The 21,886-nt window shown below is 40.7% G+C and overlaps 1 long non-coding RNA gene across 1 annotated transcript; it reads left to right on the top strand.

The window, feature by feature from the left end:
* The first annotated feature begins 7,183 nt into the window (after positions 1-7,183).
* Positions 7,184-9,685, top strand: LOC140340621 (uncharacterized). Its single transcript, XR_011922690.1, has 2 exons — positions 7,184-7,370; positions 9,423-9,685. It is a non-coding gene; the product is annotated as an uncharacterized lncRNA (long non-coding RNA).
* Positions 9,686-21,886: the final 12,201 nt, after the last annotated feature.

Raw genomic sequence — 21,886 nt, 5'->3', positions numbered from 1 at the left:
CAGGTTTCCTTAGGGAAGGCCCTTCTTGTAGCTGTCACTGTGCACACTTCACACCAGTAGCTGCAGCTGTGTCATTTCCATAACCTGACTTGTGCCCTGTGTTGGGGAGCTGGTGTGGCACACCCTGTCTGACAGCCTTTACAGGATACCTTCTTGTGACTGAAATAACAGAGCCGCGCAATGATGTCACGGAACCCCAGGGCCTGATGGCAAGATGATATTTTCCCAGAACTGAGCAGGTCTTTGCTTGCAAAGCAACCACCAGCTGACCTCCTTCCTCTTCGCCCTGTGCTCCCTCCCTTACCAGATCTGTCTGGAATCCATCCTCTGCCGGGAATAACCCATATTGGTTAGTGTGTGCACATCATCCCAGTATTAGTGGAATAAAGTCACCTACTTTGCTTGCTCATCCCCGGCGTCTAGCGGTAGCAGACACCTACAGAGGGAGATTTGCTGGAAATTTTAATTATGTATTGGTATTACAAAATAAGTTCTGATAACCACTGGAATTATGTATGAGAATTAGCATACTGCCCTGAATTTATACTGTCACATACAGTGTATTCCTATTCTGCAAATGTAAATTTCATTTAAAACTTTGAAATTTCTTCCATCTTCTTCTTTCTATCTAACTATCTAACTTCAAATTGCGCCATGTTATCTCTACGCTGTGTTGTGTTTACAAGCGCTAAAATTGCCTTTAAGCTCAACTCTGGTCATGGATAAATAAATATAAGAAGGATGCCCCCTATTCCCCCATATATTTTTATATTATTATATATTTAGCTCAGAAAGGTGTAATACAGAATACTTTATTTTTTTCTTTCCTGGTGATAGCCAGTGCTCTTCCTCATTCTTATTCTAATCCCTGAACATGAGACGACCTCTGACATTATCACAGAATGTAGGACCGGCAAAGGTCAATGCACGCCTGCGCTGGAGGTAATTCATCCCCAGCCGGCCAGTCAAGGTGGCTGAGGATCAGAATGCAGATGAGAAGAAGGAAGAAGATGGTGGTGTCTGTGACAGAATGGAGAAAGGTGAGTATCAATGAGTTTTGTTCTGCTTTAAAGTGAGTTAAAGCAGAACTAAACTAAAAACAAAAAATATTACTCTTACCTTTAATCCCACAGTTCCCTCGAGGGCGCTGGTCCTTCCCACGATCCAGTCACGCGTTGTCCTGGAATTCCTCTTCGTCTCCACACAGAGGAAGCGCCGGATGCCGCCATCTTCGATCTTCACTTCTGTCCACTTCTTCGGTCTTTTTTCTGACCCAATTTCGCACTGCGCAGGTGCGAGATTGGGTGACATAGCCGCTGTTAAGGAGAAAAAAAAGAGAGCCGATCTCACTGCGCATGCATCTCTTTCCCCCAGGAGGAAAATGCCCCCTCTCAGGCATGCGCAGAAGGAGAAGGCAGAACCACCCGGGATGCGTGACGTATGTATACCAGGAGGCTCTGCACTCCCATTAAGACTTGTTCGCTGCGGTTGGTGCTACATCCTTTTTTTTTAATTCACAAAAAGGGTTTTGAACTTTTAAAAAAAAAACAAATTTTTACCTTACATAGAAGGGTTGTCTACTCTTCTATGTAAAGTAAAAATGTTTAGATTAGGTCTGCTTTAGGTAAAATTTTGTGTCCCTATTAGGAAAACGAATCTATTTATCCTGGTGAATACTTTCAAACAAACAAAATCAGGGAAAATTCAACATTTTATTTGTCAGAACAGAAAGGTAAGGCTAAGCCTTTCAATAAGGAAACCCTTTCCAGTGACAGCTGACTGAGAAGAAAATTTTGCCTACTTTGGGTAGATTTCCTGTTGTATCTCTGAGACACCATCAGCAAAAAAACACCTGACCGGGTTTTATTCCTTTTGCTACTAAAAAAATGAGTTTGGTTATACCTACACTTCATTCTACCATATACTATAGATCATAGTGCTGAAAGCTGTAATTCCATTTGATAGCTGTGTTTGCCAGGACACACTTCTCTTGTTTATGAGCGGGTTCAGGTGATGTACTAAACCTTCTGTTCACTTATATACTTTATGAGACATTATTGAATTTGAAGGTATGCAAAACAAACAAAAGGTCAATACCGTAAAATATTACATGCAAGGTCTCATACCACTTCTTCTAACAGTGCATTTAAGGCATGCATAACCTCGCACAGTTGCTTCATATATTTACCAGGACTGTTTATGGTGATTAAAGCCAAGTTGCTGAATGTCAGTCAAATGTGAATCTCTTCTGTTTGCAAAACATATAAATTGTGACAATTTACAAAACGTTTACTTGCGTGTGAAGGACTTCCTGAATTTCAGAGCATTAAAACTGAAGATCAAGAACGTGTTAATGGCCCTAAAACTGTCAAGATAGAAACACAGGCAAATATAGTAAAGTATACCTGTCATACTGGCAGTACAGGGTATGGCTACTTGTGGCCCTATTAGAGGTAACGTATCATCTGTATAACTCTCCCTCTCCATTATCAAATGCTTTGAAAGCTTGTTTTTATTGCATACTTTATTTTAGGTATTACCTCTAGGTCTGTACGTTTTATAGTGGCAAATTATGTATGCTGGGAGGACCTGGCGTGATGCTATACATAGCTACATGAAGCTGTGGTAGCATCTACTTGTGATGCTAAGCCTCCATAATTGAAAGAACTGAAATCCAATGAATGAAAGGTGCAGGATAGGAAGAGTAAAGGGCTCAATGATGCGGGATGTTCTCCAGCCAGGTGATAATCCTCTTTCTGACGTGCTTCAGTTTCTGATGCACACTATGAGAAGCCTACAGTGTTTAGTGAAATCTGAGTAATCAATTTCAGTGCAATTGAGGAGCCTGTAAACTGTGCAGGACTAAAATTAAGTTTGGAATTTACCTTTAAAACACATTTATCCATAAATTAAGAGGTGAGGGGCAATGGATAAGTGTACTTTACTATATTAGTGGAACTATAGTTCTACAACTAAAAAATGCACAGAGGAGAAATTTTTATTGAAGAAGGGACAGGTGATGTTCCTTCCACAAAATAACATACTTACCTGCCTGTTAATAATCTTTTCCTGGAAGTACACTGAGCTGCATGGTAGTATGACATGCTATCCCCTAGGGCTGCTGGGATTAATAATTACCATGCACATGCAAGGGAGCTTTCGGAGTTCTAGACTTGCCAATTAAGATGGCCTAAAATCCAACATCCAGAAGACCTAGTAAAGACTGGCATTATGACGTCACTCAGGGGGAAGTTTCTTCCCCTTTGAGTAACACATGGCTCCCGTGCATGCGCGGTCTGGAGTTCATTCCTTCAGTGGTCTGCAAGCTGCAAATAGTTGGGGGCCACTGGCATAGAGAACATCACTTGCCCCATCTGCAATAATGGACCTGTCTGGTTGCAATTTTCTAATTAGTTCTGTTTTAAGCAGCCCATGTTTTGGTAGTAAATGATCCATGATTTCAATAACCTGAGGTTCTGGAAAGTTAAGTCAAATGAGTGCAGATTTAGCAAACCAGGAGATACCAGCCAACAGGGCGTCAAGTCCATAGAAACACAAAGTCTATGAAATGGAACCAAGTGACTAGATGCAATCTTTGTTGTCCACATCTTCCTCTTGCTAGGCTTTTGTTCTAGATGAAGGGGGGTTGTTAGAACCCTTGAAACAAGTTCTTTTTCCTTTGGACATTTGTCATGAAATAATCATTCTCTGGAAGTTTGGACTGACACTCCTGTATCACTCTATGTGACCCAAACAGCACCTAGTCCCTTTTATCTGAAAGCTGACAACCAAATCCCTTGTGCCCTTTAATACAGTTTATAGTTGCATATTATTTGAAACCAATGTCTTCTACCTTAATCTCCAACCTAAATAATTAGGCAACTGCATATATTCTAAATCTTTCCCACACCCACTATAAAGGGATCCTAACAGCTTAAAATGGAACAAAAGTCCCCCCATAGACAGGTGGTTATTGCAGAAAGCGACTGGTGATGTTTCATCTGCATTAACTCTTCTTACCTACCCGATCGCCATTCAGCTCTCAAATTTTGCTGAGCAAATGCGCATGCTCAGCTTTGTTTGCCAGGGAAACCCGGTAATCCCAGTTCCCTAGCATGTGGAATAAGTGAATTTTTGGGCACCTGCGTATGCATTTCGTCATCCTGGCACAGCCATCAAGATGGCCGAAGATTGTAAGGAGAAAGAAATGAAGGAAGATGGCAGCTACCTGTGATGGCACAGGGATAGGTGAGTCGCATGGGTTTAGTTACACTTTGACTGTTCTGATATTTTTTACATGACATGTATAACACAAAAGTAAAAAAAAAAACACTTTCTGATTTTTAATTTTCTTTCTGATGAAAACCATTCCAGCTTTGAAGTTGTTGAAGACAAAGCTGGAAGTGTTGATGGCTTCAGTCTGGCAGCCAATAATCTCTCCACATTTCCAGCTGACTGAGAAAAGCTCAGTATAGCAATGTCTGCCCTGTGAGGGAGGATGACCCTGATGAATGAATTCTTCATCTGCCAGTAGAAATGCGTCACGCGCTCTCTCACAGAACACCAGCAATCTACCAGCAATAGAACTCTCAGAGGAAGACAAATATTTAGCCAAATGTATCCAAGAGTACCTTATAATTGCAGCGGTTATTGGAGTTCATTTCCCAAAATTTGCAGCCGGCCAAATTACCAGGCAGGACAGATTTCCTCCAGGGTCTTTGTAACATCTGTGATACAGGAAACGCATAAGCTGTAATAAGCAAAATGGGTTTTGTACAAAAAAATACAGGCTATATAAGGTAACTAACATTTCCTTGTGTGCAATAATCCATCCAAATACAGGCCCTTATTCTGTATGTTGACAGAAAAGTGTCACCTGACATATTTCTGCCACATTCCGCCAACCCTGCATGGTATCAGTAATGGACATACAGAGTATTTAATTATTTATAACATAGGCATTCCTCAGAGTGCAAACAGGAAATGGAATGTTGTATATATGCAGTTATTTTGTGTTTTCAATACAGACCCTCTGTGTTTCTTCTGCAAAAATACTTTTTTTGTTTTGCTGGTTCTGGCTTTATTGGGGCTGGTTTATGAGTTTAGGCTTCTCAGGTTAAAGAAGAACTAATCCTGTGATACCCCCCAGTTCCCATTTCCTCTTCTTTTTCTCTTCCTGACAATGATCCTCAGCCCTCTGGATTGGCCAGGAAGAAATTCTTATTATTAAACAGGATTTATATAGCGCCAACATATTACATCTAGCACCGTACATTAAATAGGGGTTGCAAATGACAGACAGGTACACAAGAGGAGGAGGATAGGACCCTGCCCCAAAGAGCTTACAATCTAGGAGGTGGGAAAGTATCACACAATGGAGATGATGTAACTCGTGGCAGGCACATTCACTTCCGACACATTCAAAGGAAGCCAGGATTGCCGGGTATTCTGGTAACCGAAGCTGAAACTGTACATGTGCAGCTCAGCTTTTTGACAGTTTTTCAGAACGATCAGGCAGGTAGGAGAGATTATTTCAAAAGGATCATCGCCTGTCCCTAATCATGGATTTCCAACAGTGAAACTTTGGTTCTGGTTGAAGAATTCTACATGGAAAAATTCACTTTAAAAATGAGCGATCAGACAGGTCTGTATTGCAGAAAGGGACAGGCGATGTTCTTTCTGCAATAAAACACAAATACTAGCTTCCCCCGTGCCTGCCGGACTGAATGAGCTCCCACAAGAGTTATGTCATCCTGGTCAATGACGATGGCCAAAGATTGAAATCATGAAGAAGAGAAAAAAGATGGCGGCACATGCAATAGAACCGAGGACAGGTGAGTGTATTTCATAAACTGAGATCAGACAGGTAAGGTTATTTTATTGCAGATGGAACATCACCTGTCCCTTCTGCAATAAAGAATCTGCCTTGTCACAATTAATAAATTTTTGGGTATACCTTTGCTTTAACGAATGAGGAAAACTTCCAATCCAATCCTTTCACGTGCAAGCAAAAATCATATATTTTTATAATTTTCTTGCACAATTGGGTATTCTGAGATCTTCACTACTTTCACTAAGTTACCCCTTGAAGATGGAGAGTTTACTTTGCTAAGAGAATTTACTTTGCTGAGTCCAAAATCCTTTAGTAAATCTACTCCATTATTCCATCGTTCAAACGATGCAGGAAGTTACATGGAAAGGAGAACGTGTATTGCAGAAACATGCATGATCAGTGAACAACCGTACACACAATAGTGAACGATTGTCGCCAAATCAGATCCGCCCTGACCGTTGTTCATTTCCAACAACAATCCTCATTGCTCGGCGTCGTTGGTCACCTTTTTTGTGAACAATTTTTTATTTTTATTTTAAAACATAAAAATTGCAAATAGTGTCCAAATCATTTTTAGGTTTAGTCCAGTTTTAGGGTTGGATTCACATCTAGTTTTCTTGATGCTTTTTCCATTTCATACCTGGCTACCAGAAACACATGGCCATCCATGCATATGCGCGACAGTTACATCATTTCTACCCGGCCAATGATCCAACACGCATAACTATGTCATTCTAGCCAGGAGGAGTTTATTGAAATGATTGTGCACAAGAAGGTAAGTTTATTTTATTGCAGAAGAATCAATGCCGGTCCCTTGGAACAGAACCAGACAGCTGGTATTTTTTTTTATGTATAGTTCCACTTTAGAGGAAACCACAATGCAAACAGCAGAAATTAGGGCCACAAATTCCTAGGGACGCGTCCACCATGCCTGACACCGACTACTGTGGCCATACGGAGTCCCTTAAGGTTGTCATGAGTTGAGCACCACACATGCGCGCTCCCGTCTCCCTCATGTACTGCTGACAGCCAGGCGCGATGCGCGCTCCCGCGTCCTGTCAGAGCCTAGCGTACTGTTAGATCTCAGACGCACTGCGCGTTCCCGCCTCCTGTGAAGAACGTCACGAGCTCGCTTGGCTCCTCAGCACACGGCGCGCTCCCGCGACCTGCTGACTGAGACGAGGCGCAGCCCTGCCAGGAAGGGATTATCCGGCTGGCGCCGCGCCCGGCCGCAGGCAGCTGGGTTCGCCGTGTTCTCACGACCTCTACACACAGTGCGGTGCACAGGCCGGCCCGGGGGAGGGGAGGAGCGCGGGAGGCCCGGGGGAGGTGGGGGGAGGAGGTCCGAGCTGCCGCAGCACACGTGCCCTGCGCACACACTCACACAAGCACGTGTGCCAGAACTTTCCCACAGCCCGGCACCGGGGAGGATTCCAGACATGGCGCCCTCTGTGCCGGCTGCTGCTGCCAGCAAACGTGGCTGTGGGCTGGAGCGGCTGTCACAGATCCCAGATGTGTGCTCCAATACTGGGGAAAGGTAAAAGTTTGGGTGAATCTCATAAAAGATTGTAATATATATGCTGCATCCATTGAGATATGGATTATTAATATCAAGTGACCCTGTCATTGCAAATTTAAATACAGATTCCTTATCTCACCCCCAGATGATGTTCCAATTATTTACTTATCCTGATACATAGAATACTCGCACCCCCGCCACATATAATGGTTTATCCCGCTAGTCTGCCCCTGCTGTAGTGATGTATGATTCAGTGGAAGGAACCACTGTGGGCAGGGGGAGTTCACCTGCAAGCAGTGCCAAGCCTAGATACAGAGGTGAGAGGTAGAGCGCTACCTGCCTAGCTACAGAGGTGAGAGGTAGAGCGCCACCTGATGGAGGGTGCTGTACTGCTCCCTCATGTCCACCACCCTGAAAATCCAAACTGCTGATCCCTCTTACTCATTCTTGCAACTCATCACAGGGAAGTGCATTGTTGTAGCCATAGCATGCCTGTTGCAATGCCCAAAAATCCCTCCGTCATGGTCCAAGTCTGGTATTGGGATGTCTGCAGGGGTGCAGAAACAGGAAAGCTGTGCCAATTATGCTATTCTGTATTGCTTTGCAAAGGAAGAGGAGTGAGGAAAGGAGACCAGCAACATTGGCAAACAAGGGGGGCTGGGACACAGAATCACCCAGAAACAGTCCTGGTATTGCCATAGTGAGCCTTTGGAATAATAAATATAGTGCAAGGGTGGCAGTGTGCATACTGATCGAAGCACAGAGCAGAGTGACAGATGATCTAAACAAAGTGCTCCTTCTCTTTTATCACAGGATAGGGGAGGGGTAGTGTGCTGCTTCTCTAATAACTGTCCACTCAGGATAGGGGAGGGACAAGACCCCCAAGAGTTACTTGACTACAGGGGACAAAATGAGGTCTCTTGCCCTACCAGGCAGATTTGGCCCTGCCTCCAATTGCAGCTCTATTCCCTCAAATTCTAAATCCCCCCCTGACATATTTCTAACTATAAACAAAACTGTTATTCGGCCCTCCCCTCAGGCACGTTGTCTTGGTGTCACCTTTGACTCTGCCCTCTCATTTACCCCCCATATTCAGAACATTTCCAGGTCCTGTCACTTTCACCTACGCAACATCGCCAAAATCCACCCCTACCTATCCCCTGAGACCACCAAACTCCTTGTAAATGCTCTTATCATCTCCCGTCTGGACTACTGTAACCTCCTTCTCGCTGGTATTCCACTAACCCGACTCTCTCCTCTACAATCTATCATGAATAGATTGGCTGCAGCCAGACTCATCCATCCTTCCCTCCGCTCCTCTTCCACTGCATCTCTTTGTAGTTCTCTCCATTGGCTTCCATTTCACCTTAGAATCAAATTCAAGCTCCTGTGCTTTGCCTTCAAATCCCTCCACAGTTATTGTCCCACTTACATCTCTGACATGGTTAAAAAATACTCCCCCTGCCGCTCTCTCCGCTCCTCCAATGACCTACTAATGACTTACTCATAACCTCATCACACGCACGGATACAAGACTTCTCTAGAGCTGCCCCAACTCTCTGGAATGGTATTCCTCGTCCTATTCAGCTTGCTCCTACTTTCTCATTTGAAAGAGCACTCAAAACTGATATTTTCAAACTTGCCTACGCGTCTTTTGTCTTTTAAAACCCTCACTACTTCCCACCACTACATATCTCTCATTCTATTTTGTGTTACTTCCCCCACCTCCTAGATTGTAAGCTCTTCAGGACAGGGTCCTCTTCTCTTCCTGTGTCACTGTCTGTATTCGTCTGTCATTTGCGACCCCTATTTAATGTACAGCGCTGTGTAATATGTTGGAGCTGAATAAATCCTGTTCGATAATAATATTAAGTTACATTGTGACACAATTGATGGGGTACATTCTCATTCTCTACGGCATCCTCACGTTTATATTCTCCCCATGCAAAGTTCAAATCCCACTGTAAAGCACTTTGTAGAATACCACAATCTCATTAAGTGAATATTCACAATCTGCACATAACAGTTGGACATTGCGGAAATGATTTTTGGTTTCATCACAACCTACAGGAAACGTTCAGGTCAGGCGGTTAAGGATATAATCTTGTACACACACGTCTGTGGTTTCCGAAAGAAACTCAAGTCAAGTTTCGCCTAGTAAGGTAAATCCGAGCAGACAATCCCACAGTACACACAGACTCAACACGATGACTGCAAAAGGAAAATGATAACACAATATATTACTGGATTCTGATAGAGATTGATAAATACTGATTGTATGATGAACAAAGCTGAAGGAAATAATGTTTGTAATAATTAAACCATCATTCTTTTCCTGTGTGGACATATTGTTTAGAGATGAGGTCTTGTATGATCTGCTGAAGAATGAGGCCTGGATGTGTATGAAGACAAAATATTGTTATTATAATTGTCACAATAAAACTCTGCCTACAATGGAAACATGAAAAAAATCTACTTGTTAGCAGTGTGGGAAAGGTTTAACCATCCACTTACATAGGACATTGTCTGGTACAAGCTATATATAGTTTGTGATGGCTTTTTGACACCTGGGCAGCTTAAAACAAAACTCCATATAATAATGTTTTCACAAAATGTTTACCCACAACATACACATAGAAAATGTTTGAATTATCTTTTGCTCACAAGTCATACATTTTCCTAGTTGGAGCTATGGGCCCGATTTAATAAAGCTCTCCAAGGCTGGAGAAGATACACTTCAGTCAGTGAACCTGGGTGATCCAGCAAACCTGGAATAGCTTTCTTAAAAGTAATTTGCTATAATATAATATAATAATCCTGCACCAGATACATTGCAGGTTTGCTGGATCACCTAGGTTCACTGATGAAAGTGTATCTTCTCCAGTCTTGGAGAGCTTTAATAATAAAAACATTTAGAAATGGACTCATTGGAGTTGTGTTGAATGGGGAAAGAAATTGGGATAACCACTCATGACCAGAAGGAAACACCTAAATTCTATCCACCTCCATATGGTATGGTTGATTGTACTGGTAATATCTGATTGGTCAGAGGCATTCCTATTGCCGGGTCATCCAAAATCATTGCTCCCAACTGTGCCTCATTTGAGTCATCTCTGAGACAATCTTATTGCAGGAAGTAAATGTGAAATCTGGGTGATGCTGGCAAGGTATATAAAGACACAGCAAAGGTGAGAACTGTCACCTCTGTGACACGCATTGCACATATATGTAGATTTTGCATGTATTTATTAACTAGAATGCTTGCACTTAACATGACAAAATGGATATCAATCTAGGTAGGTGTATCCCATAAACCAGAAATGTCAACCTGTACCCTTGGCTGTAACATGACCCCTAATTCCTTAATAACAGCACTTTATTGCTGCCATGAAAAGACTCATCATTGTGTGCATTATACGAATTCCCTGGAGACGTGACCCACAGGAAGACTGCAATGGTTGCGTGCCATGTACTGCACAGAATTAATATATGTCACCTATTCATTAGAGGCCTCCCCTGAGTGTGAGGTCAATCGCAGTTGGGATGATAGCTGCCCTGGTTTATTATAATGCTGATCTGTATGATAATGTTCCCAATGGGGATTCTCACTCTCAGCTCAGCCATATGTGACATCTCCAGAGTTTAATTCTCATCCTTGTAATAACAGATCCGCGGCACGAATAGGATTCTCTCAGGGCGCAGGGGTTAAAATATACATGTAGAACAGTAATGAGACTGAAAAAAGGTACCGACCGAGGCCCTGCTGTCAGACACGGGAGCTGTCATCTTTATTACAGGGAAAGGTCCTCTGACAGTAAAAGGGTTAATAATCCCATTGTTCCCCAGGCTGAACTGCCAGTTGTATCACTTGGATACCTACCATTGCTTTTTATCCCCACCATTGCTTTTTATCACGCCAAATATGTTAATGTCTCTCTATTTGTGTGCAAGCATAATGTCCCTGACTTCACTTCTAGACATCCCAAGGGATTGATCCCTTTCAACAGCCTCCCCCATCTATAGTCCTGGCAAAAAAAAGAATCCATGAATACCTATAGACATCAGTATAATGAAATTAATTGACTTGACTGGTCACCGATTACTGTGTCTAACAAGGGGATTGCACCATTAATGGGAATTTTGTTCAGGGAATGGGAAGAAGACGAATGATGTGAAGAATGACTCCAGGAAGCGCTAGCTGACCGCGTAACATAATTCCAATGGAGTCTGAGAAAGGACTAAAAAAATATGTTTACGAGGATAGAGCTTTCGTATCTTTAAAATGAAAAGGATCCACTTACCCTCATCATATCTATCTGTCAATGGGCGGATATGGGCACAAACAAGATCCGGCTGTCACTTCATGCCCAATAACCTTAAAGCAAGGCTAGCAAAGGCAACAATTTATTTTACATATTTGCTTTTAGAGATATTCTGATTTGCATTTTAGCAACCCTAACAGCTTCAGAGACAAAATTGTTGATAGGTGAAGATATATCTATAGTTGAACCTATTTTATAGAGTAGGGATTGGGTAAAACTTCTGTCAATTTTTTTTTTTTTTTTTTTTTACTGTTGGGTAGTTTTCTGTTAACATTCTGCCTCACAGGAACAACAAGAGGTGTTAGAAAATCTCTTCCAAGTGAAATCTTTCCTTAGCTATCATTGAAACAGGTGTCTCCATTGGAAAGATTTCCCCTTCCTGACCCACATACTTGGTCCAAGTCATTTTTAAAACTGTTAATGTGGCAGCCATGAAAATGCAATTCTCCTTCTCACAGGTACAGAGGGGAGATTCCAGATTCCAAATTCTTTCACAGGCATGTAATCTTCTTTAGGCAACACTCACCATATTTGTGTTATTTTCATGTGATAAACTTTTGACTGAACTATGCATTCCAGTGCACTGAAACACATGTGCATTTAGGTATGCTTGCAAGCTGCATTGGAGTACATTACTGCTTGTCATTGCAAGACATTGGTGTGAATATGCCCTTAATGGATAACTGTCATTTTGGTAGGGTTATTCATTATGATGGATGTGTAAGGTAAGGATGAATCCTTAGATAAACGGAAACTATCTAGACATCAAAAAGGTTTATAAAGTCTCCTCAAGTGCAATGTGTTTAAAATTATCCCGAGATAAAGGATATAACGCAAACCAAAGATTAATACATTATTGATGCAGGGACCGCTCTCAAAGTAAGTGCTTTTCTAGACAGGGTCAGACATGCCATGAGCTGCTAGCTGAAACATTTCTGGAAGCATTAAAGGATGATTGCTACAAATACATTTCAGAGGAAATAGTAAAGATGAGGTAGATGATAAATTGGCATCATGAATGGTAGGTTAGGGTTCAGTCCCTTTGCTTCTTTAATTCAATGAGTCAAATATGGCTTTCACAAGAATGTAACACTGCAGTGAGAGCGGAGAATGGTTCTACAATAAAAGTACCTCTACCCAAGACATGACAGTCAATGAAATTGTTCTGGTTCATCGAGATATACAAGTCTGAGAGCAAAAGCGGTTAAAGTGTTGGAATCCTTTGCATTTGACCCTAAATGCCATTCAGCATTGGGAAAACATAAATCAACCAATTCATGTAAACGGCAGCAGTGTGATCATTCTGGTTAATGACTGAATTAAAGAGTTCTGGTGCCACCATAATGGAGCTATTGCCAAGGAGCAATGACATAATCACCCTGGGCACAAAGACATCATTACATTTAAAAAGCCTTTGCAAGACATTTTAATGGTAGGTTCAGGGTCAAAGAAAATCTCGGCAGTAGCGGTATCAATGGAACCACATGATTGTAGGAGTATAAAGGAGAAATTATTCTTGTTACCCATAGAAACTATAAAGAGATCTTTTCTAGCATGAAAAATGTATCTAATCAGTGATGACTATCGGCATAAAGAAGGACAATATAGTCCACATTTCCTGCACCCATACAGCTGAACTCCAGGCAAACAGCTAAACACACACTTGAAATACATAGTTACCTGATTGAAAAGATTTGTATTTTTCCAACCTGTCGAGTAATCCAAACCCCTTGGCAGCAGGACTATATCTTGTGACCATCATGTAGAATACACCACAGCCTGCAATACCACTTGGTCAAGGACCCACTAAATATATAACTAGACATTGCAAATTGATGAAGGAGATAATACATGTGCTTTCCACTTTTGTATCATTTACAGTGTTAAGCTCACTATACATGTTAAGCTATGTACACGTGTAAGATAATTTCCGTTGATCATTTCCGGTGGCAGATGAATAAATTGAGCGCTGCACACACAACGCTATTCTGTTCTTTGGAAGGAGGATGACCAGTCAGTGGTACCCCACTGTGCTCGCCTTCATAGAAGTGAACAGCGGTCATTCCAGATTGGTTGTTTATCAATCCACCAAAGAAGGCTGATGAATGACATCTAAAGCTACGTACACACGTCCAATGGTCTGCCCGATAATGGGCTCAGGGCTGATATCGGGCGAGAAACTGGCGTGTGTACAGCGACAGTCGTCCATCGTCCGAACGACCGTCCTGGTCGATCCACAGACTATGAATGACTAACGATCCTAATGCAAGGGAAGGGGGAGAGCCTGCAGCGGGGTGCTGCTCTGTTGGTCCCCTCCTCCCCTCTGCATAGAGCAGAACGGGGGTGTATGTACAACACTAATTAATGCATCGTGCAGTGCTAGTCGTCAGAACGACTTTTATTGCACGTGTGTATGCGACTTAACACTGTCAGGTTTTCACCAGAGTTAAGAGCAACTTTTCGTTTTGGACAACAATGATTTAACATGTCTGTGCAGCCTTGCACCATTTTGACTATCAAAGTTATGTAGAATAAGGACTAAAATATCCAAATATATATATATATATATATATATATATATATATATTAGTTGGTAGATTGAAAGGAAATTGTACAGTCAGATTGTAAAGTGTGTGCAAAGTAGCAACGTAACAAAGGCCTTGGCTCAAAGTACTGGCACCCCAATATAGTCAAATACCAAGACAGAATCAGGTGCATAGCTAGCTGCATGTAATATATTTATGTAATCATTATAGTGCATACACATCTTATGGATTTTTTTCTGGTCTTCACCTTTAGAATACATTAGGTAATTAACACAGTAAATAAATAGAAGAGCTGCTTCATGCCGAGATAACGCCCCTGACAAACAAAGAGGTAAATCCAGAGGTGATACATAGTTTGCTTTATGTAAGATGTGCTGGCAACACCTGTCTAAGTGATTGTTTCCAACATTTACATATCCCTTAATGATTATTAAAGAACTGCTGAGGCTGATTCCTGAAGAATAGATAAATGACTAATTAGTGACCTGTTGATGGCTCCTCTAGGCCACCCTTTAGTCTGGTTTCAGTTTTCCTAACAGCAGCCAGGTGTGAATATTGCTTTTGTTGATAGAATTAGGAAGGGAGGAAAGGATATGAGATTTGACCGAAACTACTTGAAAGTAGAAGCATTGAATTGTGTATTCTAGACTGAAACTGTACAACAAGCAAACAGCAGGGGTTATATTGAGAGGTGTGAAAAGGGTCACTTGCATATGAAGTGCTGGGCAGACTAATCACATAAAAGCACCTTGCAGCCTAATCTGTATAACACTAGGCACACATGCTGCTGACCCATTCTGTGACAAGTGGGTGTTACTGCAAGCACTTCCATTTCAATGCCATGATCACCCTCCTAAATAGCTCTGTCTGGTTTAGGAACAGAGAAATGTAGCTTAATCTGGCAATTTCAGTTTAGATTTGGGACTATTTGTATGTTTATAGGTCCTGCATAGTTGTGGTAGACATCCAGTGCGCAAGCCTTCTTGGGTTCATAGTCAGCATCTCCATAGGTGTAAACATGATTACCCCATGGGAACACGCATGCTTGCATACGATTTTTCATGAATGAATGTTTATATAATCAAAGTGACACTTTTGGATACCCCAGAAAGAAATTTAATTCTTAATAGATAGCAAAGCCTAAGTAAAAAGCAAGATGACTTAATAGTAGCATTACTTTGGTAATACTTGCCTGGCTTCTGAATGACTTTTCCAGCAAATCATTAAAATCGGTAAAACCTCAGGCCCATGTATGCTGTCCAATGCCCCACTGCCAAAAACCACCTGATGTTAGGTGCAAAATTTAGCTGTCAAGAAAGAAGTTTATACTCACGTTCCTTCCAGGTAGATCCTGGGGGAAACAAAACAGTTGAAATGGGAAGTAGCTCTTGCACTGGACCCTAGAATTTTCTATGAGGATCAGTAATGATAAAGGTAGGAGGGGGAGGGGGTAAAGGAAGTATACTTTTAATTGTTTTCTTTACAGGTACCCTTTGCACCTACTTGCAGGTATTTTTCTCTAGAGGTCTGAATGTTAAAAGTAGGCTTTGCATTGTACTGTTGGCTTTATCCTTTAAGTTTGTTCAACAGCAACCACACCATTTAATATTAAAGTGATACCCATGTACACAAAATGTTCTTACATGTAATGATCAAGATGTAACAATAAAGAATATTGTATTTGGAACCGAATCCTGGCAGATGTAGTAATTCAATTAACAGCTATTGATTCAAAACGTAATTGGGATAAAGATACACAAATTAAGTGAATTAAAAAAAAAACATTTTAATGGTCCACTTAGTCTTTTCATACCATCACTCTATATTTCGGTGTAATATAGATTTTTGATCATCTTCATTTAGACAAAATAGACATGTAAAAAGATAATTTATTCAGCAGCCAAAAAAATCCTTTAGAATGATTTTCTGCTGCTGTTCATCGTCAAAATATATTTGTAATAAACTTTTGTAATGGAGTGTTCAACTTGAAACGGTTTGATTTACCTGTCCACACTTTTATGTCTATGACCAATCCAGTACTATGGTCTTAGTTGCTAACTAAACAATATTTCCCATTGGATAATTTACTTTTTAACCTGACTTCCCATTTGCCTACTACATCAGCCCCTGACATCTAATTTGCTGTTTCTGTACATGAAACCTTGATGATATTGATTGAATGCTTGTGGGAATAAATGACTGAAGCTAATTGTTGTTTATCGGGAGCCTATGATTCTGTCACACTGCTTTTCCTTGACACAGTGATTTATTTTAGCATACAAAAGAAACAAACATAAATATACATCCATGCAAATGAAGATGATATTGAAATTGTAATAATGCATAGAACATTTCTTACCCTTCCTCAGTAATTATAGATTGTCATTGCTTCAATAAACATTAGGAAGTTTTACTAGTCTTAAAGAGAACGTGTATTAGCAAAATAGGGCAACCAACAATTACATTAACTGTGTTGTCTGCTGTGAACAATAAAACTTTAAAGGAGTGGTGATATGGTCCAATTACCTCTATGGATTTCAGAGAATGAGATGTACTTGCCTGGCCCTAGAACAGGGGTGTAAAACTCAAATGCACAGGGGGCCAAAATTAAAAACTTGGACAAAGTCGTGGCCCAACCTTGAAATTTATTGAAAAAATTGAAGAAATAATTCCTTCTCATTAGATATTAAACCTTTTCATATAGAAACAAAGATGTTTTGCTGCACATTCAATCTGGAACGAGCTTATAATAGAGCAAGAAGCATAGAATTTTTTTTAAATGCCTCTTTCTCTATTTGTAGCCTTCTGAGTTAAATTTCAATGTTAACCTTTTTGCACAGGCTAACAATATTATTCATTTTCTTCTATGAAAATCCAACCATTCAAATCCATGCCTTGGAGAGGGAGCTGCTGAGAGGGAGTGCTGGAAATGCCAGACATGGCCAATGCGGGGCTGGAACTTCCTAGTCATTGAAATAGCACCGCAACTAAAATTCCCGGCATTACTTGCGTCTATAAAAGTGTCTAATGCGGGGCCAGGCATAGGCAGACAGCCTGCTGGTCTATAGACACGAGTGATGCCGGGAATTGTAGTAGCGGCGCTATTTCAATGCAGCGGCGGGCCAGCTGCAGTTCAGATTTAGAATTCCTTTGGGGGCCAAAAAAAGGACGTTGGGGGCCAAAGTTTGACACCTCTGCCTTAGAATTTGCCCAGGATCTTTCCCCTGTACCTTTTCTTTTTTCCACTTCTGATATTGCATCCCTACATCTTTTTTCTTTACTCACTCTGTTTTTTACTTTTCTTTCCGTCCATTCTTATCACTCTTCCCTCTGTCTTTTTTCATTTGTAAATTCTTTCTTTCTTTCTTTCTTTCTTTCTTTCTTTCTTTCTTTCTTTCTTTCTTTCTTTCTTTCTTTCTTTCTTTCTTTCTTTCTTTCTTTTCTTTCTTTCTTTCTTTCTTTCTTTCTTTCTTTCTTTCTTTCTTTCTTTCTTTCTTTCTTTCTTTCTTTTCTTTCTTTCTTTCTTTTCTTTCCTTCTCCCACCTTCTCTCTCTCACTCTCTCTCTCGAAATTCTAAAAAAAAAAAGAGCAAACGAAAATGGCAAATATACTGTTGCCTTCACCTTATGATACCAATTATATGTTAAAGAGAACACCTAGGTATATAGGGGCTAATTACCTGTGTTTCTGTAATTGCTTATTTGAGCGTTGCTTGGCTCTCTTAAAAATAATTGCTTAAACACCAGTAAAATTCTTGGAAATCCCCAGTGGTAGGAGGTGTGTGTGTGTTGTAGATAGACTGTGGTGGAGGAGGTCAGCCATGAATTATGTGAGAGTGTGTGTTTTATTAGGCAGACACCAGCTGCTGGTCCCACAGGAGAGAGCCCCACGTCTGGGGAGGTTTTCGGTTACAGGCAAGGGATGTATAACCTTTCAAAGGCTGACTGTGCTTTCCTTAGGACAGATCTCACACAGCACATATATGGGAAAAGCCCAACACACAAGGAAAAAGGGATAGAGTTACTAGGGCAATGCAAAATATGTAACCCATTAACCTTTAAGGACCAAAAGCTGCATATCCAGGTGTGGATACTATTACTGCAGGGAGTGTGGCATCTGTACAGTGATATAGGCATTGGAAGCAGAGCAGACCCAAAGGTCTTAAGCCTTGTGTTCTGATCAATGGATTTCAGGTTCACAGAAATTACCCTGAGTGTCAATCTAAATGTCAATTATCTGGCTAGTTTAGGTTAGACCCCCAGACTCCCCCTAGAGGCCAGGAGTGGGTATTGTTCAGCCAGCCAGTCATCTAGATCAGCGGTCGCCAACCGATGGTCCGCAAGAACATTTTGGTGGTCCACAGAAAAATCTGGACATTATTTGTAATTTTTATGTTTTATTGAAATTAAAACAAAAATTCTATTCTAATAGAATCTTATATACTGAATGACAATTTTTCGCCTTTATTTTGCACTAAATCCTCTAACTGTACTAGAGACAGAAAAACAAGGGAGGCGCAGCGTGATGTCAATGTAGTAAGTAAGTTGTATTAGGAGACCTTTGCCGAGCCGTACGCTTCATTATTGTTTTCACTATTACAACAGTCACCCCCTCTGCCAATACCGATTCTCATCCAATTGTTTTATTTTATTTGTTTATTTCTCAGATGCTCTTTTACGTAAGTATGATCTTAACGGCATCAATTATTTTGACTTTGATAACTATAATTTCTTGTTTGGTTCTAGATTTAAATGGAATAAACTCATAATGAGTGGGAAAAATCAAACATATATTTTGCATTTCTTTTAGTAATAATGCAACTAATGATAATAGTAACAATAGTAACACTTCACTTAACCGTGAGCTGATCAATGAATCAGAGCCTCCACCGTCCTTGTCAGCACCATTATTTTACATATGTATTTATCTTTTTACAAAAACTCATATTATTGGTCCGTGGGATTTAAAATTATGAAGTTAGTGATTTGTGAGGTCCAAAAGCTTGGTGACGGCTGATCTAGAAGGTCCTGGTCTGGAGCCCATAAATATTTTCAGAGGATGCAGCATTGATTTATTTTTTTATGTCAGCAATGTTTTTATAATGTGGCATCCAAAATATTTACTTGTACATTTTAACAATCTATGAACAGCAAAGAATTCAGAGTTCTACAGGTAACATAGTTTGCAAACAAGAGTAATCATATGCAACCATCAGAAATCATCTCTAACATGATGCAACTATAGTAAACACTACTCCATAGTTACCACGATTTCTGTTGATTTATTTTTGCCAATTTGTTACCAATTCCAAACACCGATGGGCCCCTAAAAAACACAGACGCTGGATCTTTTTCTGAATTTAGGACTTTAATCCAAAGCAATTCATCAGATGATAATAAGACAAAACTGAGTTTAAAGTGATGCTATTGCTCATGGCAGCGGCAGAAGGAAGCTGCTTGGTTGCTACAGAAACAGCTTCACGTTTGCTTCAGTTTCCTTTCCTTTATGCTTTTATGGTGCCAGGCTCAGTAAAATCTGAATACATTTATTACATTTGTAATGAATTACTAAAGGAAAGAGGTTTAGCACAGCATAGCCACCAGCATTGCTTGAGTCTGAGGTGTAGACCTTTATAATGCACCATAAGCCTTATATTACAGTAGCCATATATCTCACCTACTGCATTTCATTATTTTAAAAAGCCAAAATAAAGCAAAAATAGCGCACAATTTGAGTTGAAATAAATACTTTAATACCATCACAGAAAGTTGGGATGTTTGCAATGAATGGCCTGCTATCTAATATCCATTAGACCAGGGTTTCTTAACCTGGGTTCCTCCAGGGGTTGCTAAGGGTTTCTTGAGTAATGAGCAATTTTTGCCTCTCAGGTCAATTTAAAAAATACCGATGATCTTTTTTGGTGACATTCTTCCCACTGGTCACAAATGTAAGAGGCATTCTTCCAACTGTCCAGCACACTAAAATACAGTGCTGTGGTTAGATAATTATAGCAGGGATTCCCCAGAGACCTGAAAGTTATTTCAAGGGTTCCCCCATGTTAAATAGGTAGAGAAAGGCTGCAATAGGCTATGTACACATGTCAGATGATTTTCGCTCAGGGCAAACGGTCAGGCTTGCTCTGGGCAAGAATCTGATATGTGTAAAGAGGTGGCCCATCGTTGTTCATGGTTCTCTCCAGACAGATCAATGACAGACAGACAGTTGAGGAAGAACTGCAAATGAAGTAGAGCACGGCAAGGTGCCACTTGCTTGTTCTCCCCACTCCCCTCTCCATAGAACAGAACAGCACCTTGTGTAGAGCGCTCATTCGTTTATTTGCCATCTTTCAAGATCATTTACAGCCACAATAATTGAGCACATGTACGTAGCCTATGTGTAAATGTCAATGGTACCTCGGCAAAGTGGAGGAAAAAAGTGTCAATATTTCTCATAGGAACCAAATAAATTTTAGGTATCATTTCTTAGTTAGCATAGAAATTGATGGTTGAAGGTTACTATGGGTAAAAGCAAAGGTCAGCAATGGCACTTGTTTGTTTTTAGTAGTGTCAGTAACTGTCCCTTAGAGGAGCTCACAATCTATGTCCCTACCATAGTCCTATGTCATTATATCAAAGTATAGTTTTTGTTGCAGAGGGGATCAAATGACCTACCTGCATGTTTTGGGAAGTCTGAGTACCCAGAGGAAACCCACACAAAAATGGCGAGAACATACAAACTCCATACAGCCGCAAGGCAGCCTATTGTCATAAGAGGGTGGTTGGGTGTGCAATCAATTTTCCAGCCACTTCAGTGTATTGGGGTGCTCTATAAACTGGCAAGGCTGGTTCTTCCAATTTAGCAAGTTTTTAGGAATACCAGGTAAAGGAAAGCACTGTGATAACACTGCATATCTTTGTTCATTTCAGTTTGTTGAATAGACTTTCTGTAGGGTTATCATCAACAGGCATCAGCCAGACACCACTGACATCAGATGGAAAAAGGCCAGACTAAAGCCAAAGTGAAAATATAACATTTGTACAACTGTCCCCCAATGTTAAACTACTAAGTAACAGATATTAGTATTATTATTATAGTTATTAATAAACAGGATTTATATAGCACCAACATATTACGCAGTGCTGTACATTAAATAGGGGTTGCAAATGTCAGTTGAATACAGACAGTGACCCCGCCCCGAAGAGCTTACAATCTAGTAGGTGGGAGAATTTCACACACAATAGGAGGGGAAATATGTAGTGGTGGGAAGTAGTGACGGTTTCAAAAGACAGAAGACGATGAGTAGGCAAGTTTGAAAAAATGGGTTTTGAGTGCTCTTTAAATGAGCAGAAAGTAGGAGCAAGCCGAAAAGGACGAGAAAGACCATTCTAGAGAGTTGGGGCAGCTCTAGAAAAGTCTTCGAGCCGTGCGTGTGATGAGGTTATGAGTTACTGCCATTTATTTTCTAATGATAAGGACATAGCAGGGCTCATCCAGTTCATTATCTCTCCTTTCCATAGAACACAACAGCACTATTTGTACAGCACTCGTTCATTATTTTGTTGTTGAAAATGATCACTAACAATGATTTCCATCAACAAATATTGAGTAAGTGTATGAGGCTTAAGCCACATGTCTATAGGCAACTCAAGACAAAATTCTTCCCCAA

Source organism: Pyxicephalus adspersus, chromosome 11, assembly GCF_032062135.1.
Source record: "Pyxicephalus adspersus chromosome 11, UCB_Pads_2.0, whole genome shotgun sequence".
NCBI classification, from domain to species: domain Eukaryota; kingdom Metazoa; phylum Chordata; class Amphibia; order Anura; family Pyxicephalidae; genus Pyxicephalus; species Pyxicephalus adspersus.
Note: the sequence above shows the minus strand (reverse complement) of the source record. Positions and strands in the feature narration are given on the sequence as shown.